Source organism: Oncorhynchus mykiss, chromosome 11 (genome assembly GCF_013265735.2).
Source record: "Oncorhynchus mykiss isolate Arlee chromosome 11, USDA_OmykA_1.1, whole genome shotgun sequence".
Taxonomy (NCBI): Eukaryota; Metazoa; Chordata; class Actinopteri; order Salmoniformes; family Salmonidae; genus Oncorhynchus; species Oncorhynchus mykiss.
The window spans coordinates 72,012,619-72,021,194 of record NC_048575.1 but is presented as its reverse complement, the minus strand read 5'-3'; the positions used below and the strand labels follow the sequence as shown (position 1 = coordinate 72,021,194).

The following is an 8,576-nucleotide window of genomic DNA, read 5'->3' as shown; positions in this document are numbered from 1 at the left end:
GCTTGGTCACGAAAATCAGAAATCAAATAAACTGTTTACCTTTGATGATCTTCGGACGTTTTCACTGACGAGACTCCCAGTTAGACAGCAAATGTTCCTTTTGTTCCATAAAGATCATTTTTATACCCAAAATACCTTCGTTTGTTTGTCACGTTATGTTCAGAAATCCACCGGAAATAGCGTTCATGACAACCCCGAAAAAAATCTAAATTATATCCATAATATCGACAGAAACATGGCAAACGTTTTTTATAATCAATCCTCAAGCTGTTTTTCAAATATCTATTCGATAACATATCAACCGGGACAGTTAGCTTTTCAGTAGGACCGGGAGGAAAAATGCCTACCTCTCTCTTTTACGCAAGAATCACTCTGAGAGCCATCAGCTGGCCACTTACGCAATGTGTTCGTTTACGCTCATTCTTCAACATAAAGGCGTGAAACTACGTCTAAAGGCTGTAGACACCTTAGGGATGCCATAGAAAAAGGAATCTGGTTAATATCCATTTCAATGGTCAATAAGGATGCATAGAAAGACAGGGGTTTCAAAATAAGGGTCACTTCCTGATTGGATTTTTCTCAGGATTTCACCTGCAATATCAGTTCTGTTATACTCACAGACAATATTTTTACAGTTTTGGAAACTTTAGAGTGTTTTCTATCCTAAGCTGTCAATTAAATGCATATTCTAGCATCTGGTCCTGAGAAATAGGCAGTTTACTTTGGGAACGTTATTTTTCCAAAAATAAAAATTGTGCCCCCAAGCTTTAAGAGGTTTTAAGAAACTAACTGTGAGAACTGTTCCAGCCCTCTGGATTGATGTTGAATTAGAAAATTGTGCAAAAGAGGCAAACAAGGTAAGCTGCTCATCTGATCGGTTGACATTCTGTAAATTGAGAAAATGTTTTACTGAACGTAACAAAAAGAAGATGAAATTATATTTCCAAACAAAGATAATAACATAAAATACAATTGGAAAAGACTTTGGAGTACCTTAACTACATCTAAAACTAAAATACAATTATCTGAGACCTAAACATAAAGCGTGTAACCATTGAGCAAGATCAGGAAGCTAAACTCCTAGGTACAGCATTGGATGGTCAATCATTTTTTGTGGACCACAGGAAGAGTAGCTGAAAAAACTAATTGGGAACCAAATAAACAAATAGCAAATAAACATCAATACATGAAGAGCAAAACACAATCACAGAAAACAAACACATTTTTCAGTAACAAGGTCATCAATCAGGCTTTTGAATTGCCCTAGAGGCACCAATTCATCCAATTTTACAATGCCTTGGAGATTATTCCAGTTTACAATCAGATTTACCGAACTCTGTGGATATCAAAGGGAACTCCAGAGTTAACCATTCCTGAGACCAGGTCTGGTATCTCATATTTCTGTAAGTTTATGCAGGAGGTCTTTATAAACAAAAAGAGGGCCAGCCTACTTGCTCATACAGAATGCAGTGATATGTACTGAATCTTTCGCCCGTAATAAAGAGTAGCGTGCTATGATAAACTGCATTCAATGGCTTCAAGACAGTGGCAGCTGCATTTCTATCGGCAATATCATCATAGTCTATAACCAGTGTGAATGTCGACTGAATTATTTTATTTTTTTGAAGTCATTACATTTTTCTATAAAATAAGCCCTTTTTAATTTATTATTTCTTAACTAACTCATCAACATGCTTTTTTTGTCAATCCAGATACCCAGATATTTGTAAGTGGGGACATGATCAATGAGGGCACCATCCAATGCACATATTCATAAATCATCAGATACATGTTTATGTGACTTGCATTAAGTTCCAATTGCAGTTCAACAAAGGCTGTAGAGACAGTAAATAAGTAAAGGACCTACAATGTACACATCTACAATGTGACCCATGTCTTATATTTTTGAATCATCAGATACTCTTTGAAGAGGTAGAGGTTTCAGATGGGCAGGTACTCTGCAGTCCTTGCTTCAAGAGGTGCCAGGACAGAGAAGAGCTTCGACTGGGCTGAGTGGGAGCTACCCTCCTATAGGGATGGGAGGGCCGAGAGACCAGAGGTTGCAGAAAAGAGTACTTGGTTGTGATCTAGGGTGTGAGCCTGAAACTAGGGAGAGGTTGTTCCTCATTCTGCTCCTTAGGAAAGTACCATGGTCTTGTAGTGGATGCGAGCTTCAACTGGAAGCCAGTGGAGTGGAGCGGGGTGACATGGGAGAACCTGGGAAAGTTGAACACAGTCGGGCTGCAGCGTTATGGATAAGTTGTTGGAGTTTGATGGCACAAACTGGGAGCCCAGCCAACAGTGAGTTGCAGTAGTTCAGACGAGAGATGACAAGTGACCTACAACTTAGATGACAAGTGACCTGTGCCGCTTCCTGTTTGAGGCAGGGTCATACTGTGAGAACGTTGTAGAGCATGAACCTGCAGGAGCAAGTCACTGCTTTTATGTTTACAGAGAACAACAGGGTGTTGTCCAGGGTCACACCAAGGTTATTTGCCCTCTGGGAGGGGGACACCATGGAGTTGTCAACCATGATGGAGAGGTCATGGGATGGGCAGGCCTTCCACAGGAGAAAGAGCAGCTCCGTCTTGTCAAGGTTGAGCTTGACAAGGCACACAGAGATGCGTGTCGCCACCTTGGTGTAAGAAGGGAAAAGGAGAAACAGAGTTGTGTCATCTGCATAGCAATTATAGGTGAGACCATGTGAAGACATGACGGAGCTGAGTGTATAGAGAGAAGAATAGAGGGCCTAGAATCACGCCCTGGGGGAGACCAGTAGTGAGAGCATGTGGTGCAGACACAGATCCTCTCCACATCACTTTGTAGGAGCGGCCTGCCAGGTAGGATAGAATCCAAGAGTGTGCAGAGCCTGAGATTCCTAGCCCTGAGAGAAGGATCTGATGGTTCATGGTGTTGAAGGCAGCAGTTAGATCTAGGAGGATAAGAGCGGAGGAGAGAGAGTCAGCTTTGGCAGTGCAGAGAGCCTCTGTGACACAGAGGAGAGCAGTCTCGGTTGAGTGACTCGTCTTGAAGCCTGACTGGTTAGATCGTTCTGAGAGAGAGAGTGATAGTTGGTCAGAGACAGCACACTCAAGTGTTTTGGATCCAAAAGAAATAAGGAGTACCGGTCTGTAGTTTTAGACAAAAAAAAGATGAGTGTTGATTTCTTGAGTAGGGAAGTGACTCTGGCCATTTTGAAGTCAAAGGTGACAGAGCTAGGGGTCAGAGATGAGTTGATGGGGGGAGTGAGGAATGGGAGAAATTCTCCAGAGATGGAGAAGAGAGTAGAGGATGGGGTTGAGTGGCAGGTTGTTGGGCGGCAGGACATCACTAGTCGCAGGATTTCTAGAGAGGGGAGAAAGAGGTGAAGATGTAGGGTAGTTTTGTGTGAGTGGAACCAGTGGATTCAATAGTCTGAGTGAATGAGGAGCGGATGTCGTAAATCTTAATTTCAAAGTGGTTGACAAAGTTGTCCACAGAGTTGGGAAGGGGTGGAGGATTAAGGAGGGAGGAGAAGTTTGGAAAGAGTTTTCTAGGGTAAGAGGTTGATATTTTCTTTCTAGGGTAAGAGCTTGATGTTTTCAGCGATATAAAGTGGCTTTAGCAACAGATACAGAGGAAGAGCGAAAGGATGTAATTTGGAAGATTAGTTTTTCTCCATTTTCAATCAGCTGGCGGCATCCCTGTTCTGTAAGCTCGCAAATGATTCACTCAGCCATGGAGCAGGAGGGGAGGGCCGAGCCGGCCAGGAGGAAAGGGGACAATGAGAGTCATAGGATTCAGAAAGGGAGAAGAGTAGGGTCAAAGAGGCAGAATCAGGAGACAGGAGGGAGAAGGATTTAGCAGAAAGGACAGACAATAGGATAGAATAGTAGAGACTAGTGGGAGAGAGAGAGCAAAGTTTGAGATGGCACATGACTATCTCAGTAGGGGCTGAGTGGTTAGGGTTGGAGGATCAGGAGATAGAAGAGGAAACCAAGTAGTGATCAGAGACCTGGAGGGAGGTTGCAGTGAGATTAGTAGTTGAACAGCATCTAGTAAAGATGAGGTCAAGTGTGTCTTGTGAGTGGAAAGGGGACTGGGAAAGGGTGTGGTCAAAAGAGGAAGGTAATGGAAAGAAAAAGGTGGAAAACAATTAATCGAAAGGAGACCTCAGGAGGTTTGTCATGACTGTCCTTATCAGGTCAGGTTACAGGAGACCACAACCCTACATATTATCACTCGACCCCAACAGAGACTGGTTAGACTGTAAACTCTCCTTCCAGACCCATATCAAACATCTCCAATCCAAAGTTAAATCTAGAATTGGCTTCCTATTTCGCAACAAAGCATCCTTCACTCATGCTACCAAACATACCCTTGTAAAACTGACCATCCTACCAATCCTCGACTTTGGCGATGTCATTTACAAAATAACCTCCAATACCCTACTCAACAAATTGGATGCAGTCTATCACAGTGCAATCCGTTTTGTCACCAAAGCCCCATATACTACCCACCATTGCGACCTGTACGCTCTCGTTGGCTGGCCCTCGCTTCATACTCATCGCCAAACCCACTGGCTCCATGTCATCTACAAGACCCTGCTAGGTAAAGTCCCCCCTTATCTCAGCTCGCTGGTCACCATAGCATCTCCCACCTGTAGCACACTCTCCAGCAGGTATATCTCTCTAGTCACCCCCAAAACCAATTCTTTCTTTGGCCGCCTCTCTTTCTAGTTCTCTGCTGCCAATGACTGGAACGAACTACAAAAATCTCTGAAACTGGAAACACTTATCTCCCTCACTAGCTTTAAGCACCAACTGTCAGAGCAGCTCACAGATTACTGCACCTGTACATAGCCCACCTATAATTTAGCCCAAACAACTACCTCTTTCCCAACTGTATTTAATTTATTTATTTATTTTGCTCCTTTGCACCCCAATATTTTTATTTCTACTTTGCACATTCTTCCATTGCAAAACTACCATTCCAGTGTTTTACTTGCTATATTGTATTTACCTTGCCACCATGGCCTTTTTTGCCTTTACCTCCCTTCTCACCTCATTTGCTCACATTGTATATAGACTTGTTTATACTGTATTATTGACTGTATGTTTGTTTTACTCCATGTGTAACTCTGTGTCGTTGTATCTGTCGAACTGCTTTGCTTTATCTTGGCCAGGTCGCAATTGTAAATGAGAACTTGTTCTCAACTTGCCTACCTGGTTAAATGAAGGTAAAATAAATAAAAAAAATAAAAAGAGGAGGAGAGATCTAGGGGTCTGAAGATGTGGGGTTTTATGACCCCTCACGCCCATGGTAAATCTTAGACCACAGACAACATTCCTTTGTCCTCTCACTCTGGAGAACCAGCCTCAGAACATTAAACATGAAATAAAGGGACTTTGGAACAATGGTTTCCGTCAGCCACAATGCTGGTCATGACGATAGACGGAATATGAAAATGTATGTCATTTTTGTTTTGTTATTGAAGGTTAATAGATGACATTATTACGAAAACATTGTAACTTTAAGAGTTTTCCTAGGATATGCTTGATGTTTATACATTGTACGTTGTGTGAAAAAATTCCAAATCAAAGAGAATATTTTGGTAAAGATGAAATGTGAAGTTAGTTGTCTAAAATTGGATTTGAGTAAAATCTAGACCTTGTCCATAACTTGGTACGCCCAGAGAATTGCCCTAAAGGCAGTTATGCCCACTTCTGACCTGAGGATATAAAACCTGTAAGTACAGAATTAACATATGAGACTACGTGACCCAAGCTGCAGCCGAGGTCTAAAAAGTCAACGAACCCAAAACTCAACCCATGGTTGAAGACAAAGAAATCTTTTTCTACCCATGTTACTGATGAGTAGCTGTGTCTAAGCGGGTGAATTCAAGACGGACCACCTAACCTCCACTCTCCATCGAATCGTGGTATCTACACTGTTTCATTCCTACGCTGTGAGCTCTGAGCTACAGAGCTGTCTGTCCTCAGAAGACCCCCCCCCCCAGAACAAGGGTGAGGAATCAGACCAAAAGGACACTGACATCGTGAGGACAACCAGAGAGTTACGCCGGAGAAGTGTATCATTGAGAAGCCTAAACGACACACGGAGCTTCCTATTTGAGACCTCCCACACGTAATTACATCATTATATTCTGACCCATAAGAGCGGCAGTTCGGGGCTAGGTTTAAAATAAACATAGCTGACAAATGTCCCCAAATGTATATTTCTCTAGTGTACTTTCTCTTTTTCTCTCTCTTTTAAATCCCCACTTTTGGGTAACACGCGCCATAGTGTGTTGGCCCGTTACACTAAGTTCTAATCAATAGCCTAGACTGTGTTTTGTGTATATGTATCTTTTATCATCATTTTAGCTTTCTAGTAAATACAGTGCCTTGCGAAAGTATTCGGCCCCCTTGAACTTTGCGATCTTTTGCCACATTTCAGGCTTCAAACATAAAGATATAAAACTGTATTTTTTTGTGAAGAATCAACAACAAGTGGGACACAATCATGAAGTGGAACGACATTTATTGGATATTTCAAACTTTTTTAACAAATCAAAAACTGAAAAATTGGGCGTTTGTTGTGAAAAGCACTTTATAAAAAGTGAATGTTGGACTCAAACCTCAAATACAAGTGATCAAATAAACACTGGTATGACACTGGTATGACACTGGTATGAACGGATGGTCATAGAGAGATGGAAGGTCATTACATGATTGCATTTTCCCTGAACTTTCACCATTGCCTCACAGTACTTCAACTCCTCCTCCACCATGTTCACCCATTGGTCAATCATGAAAGAGGAAAGGGGATGAACGGGCCATGGCCAAACACAGTGACTTGCACCTTGGGGACCATATTTAACATCACTGGTCAGAAGCCTGTCAGTAAATGAGACTGGAGAAACATGGTTAACCACATGAGCGTAGCAGAGATCAAAGCTCTTTGGATGTGCTGTTTGATCCAACAATCTCATTGCTCTCAGCAATAAGAGATCAAATCGTACTAGGAGATGTATAATTGAAAGATCATATCGCAGATACAGTAGAGCTGTTCTGTTTCATCATGTACTGTACAGTAATAGACATCTTATTTATGAATAATTTTCTTACAGACAAAAGATTCTGAGATCTGTGCATGTGTTTATGGGTCAATCCAAGGAATAAGTTCGTTTTGAGTCCCTTTGATATTTTAAGTAGAAATTGTGCACCAATATTGAACATTTAAAAGCCTGTTACATTAAATGAAGTGCCCTTTAATATAGACCACATGTACAGTTCAATAAATCTGATTTTATATTTGAGTAAAGACTTGGTAAAGTGCCAGAATTGACTAAAGTGACTTCTAGGACAATTTTATCCACAAAATTACTCCAAGTTTTCACCATCAGTATAAAGCCCTAGTTGCAGTATTTTGTTGCTTTAACTAAATTGGAGATTAATGTAGATTATTGTTGAAGATTATTACTAATTTCATGTGATCAGTGATAAAATAAACTGCTATGTGAACTTAACTCTCATTTTAATATGGTAAACTATTCCTTTATATTTTTTTCAGAAGAAACATTGAACATCTAACAGTAAAAGCATAGTGTAAAAGCAGGTGAGCTGGTTCTAATCTTCTTGGCCATTTTCTGGTGTGTTGTGTTGGAGAACCGAGTGAGTCAAGCTTAACACGTCAACCCTGTAACCCATAGATAGTCTGGTAATGTTTTGACAATTACATGTTTTATTGTGAAGCGTGCATTCAATTGCCCCTCCCTATTGCCCACAAGCTTCCATTCCTCCTGTCACAAGAGGATTGATGGCTGTTATTAGATGAAATCGTCAGCCCTGTCACGGTTAACCCTGTTACTTTATTTGGCACTTAAGACCCCTCACTATAGTCAAAATGGGAAAACTCGTTTTCTTATTAAGTTGAACATTTTATGATAATGTTAAAATATTAAAATGTTTTGTTTTCTACCAAGTTACACTACCCAAAAGGGAGTAATTTGGGGGAACGTATTTGTCCCTTATTAGGTGTTTAGTTAGACGCTCCAAATAAGGGGAAAACCCACCATCTGTTGGTTGAATATCTCATCTGTTGCCTGGCTCTGTGCTTCCTTTCTATGGAATCACCGCTCTTTGATGTCATCAGATAATTGCTCCTTTTTGAACTGGGGATGGAACGCTGGCATGGCGTTAACCATCAGGATGTTCTCATGGCAACCACCTTCATGTGTGTCAGCTGTAAGCAACTGTTCATTGTTTCCAGTAAGAGGAAACACTTTAGTCTGGAGATACCACATGTAGGCCTGAGAGAAAGGCACTTCTGGGAGTGGAGAGGAGAGGAGAGGAGAGGAGAGGAGAGGAGAGGAGAGGAGAGGAGAGGAGAGGAGAGGAGAGAGTCTGAAATACAGTACAGCTAAACTGTCAAGGGACAGCTCCATAGGGAAATATCAGTTTGTCATTTAGTATGAAGGTCTATCTTGTAAAATAAATGGGATCTAAATCCGACTAACCTAGATAGAAAAGGTTATATAAGAAGTGTAGTTGAATAGATGTACAGTATGTCTGCATGCAGTGTCAGTTGGTTTT

General features: G+C 41.3%; 1 pseudogene; it reads right to left on the bottom strand.

The window, feature by feature from the left end:
* Positions 1-1,941: 1,941 nt before the first annotated feature.
* Positions 1,942-6,772, bottom strand: LOC118937396 (annotated as a pseudogene).
* Between the last annotated feature and the right edge of the window lie 1,804 nt (positions 6,773-8,576).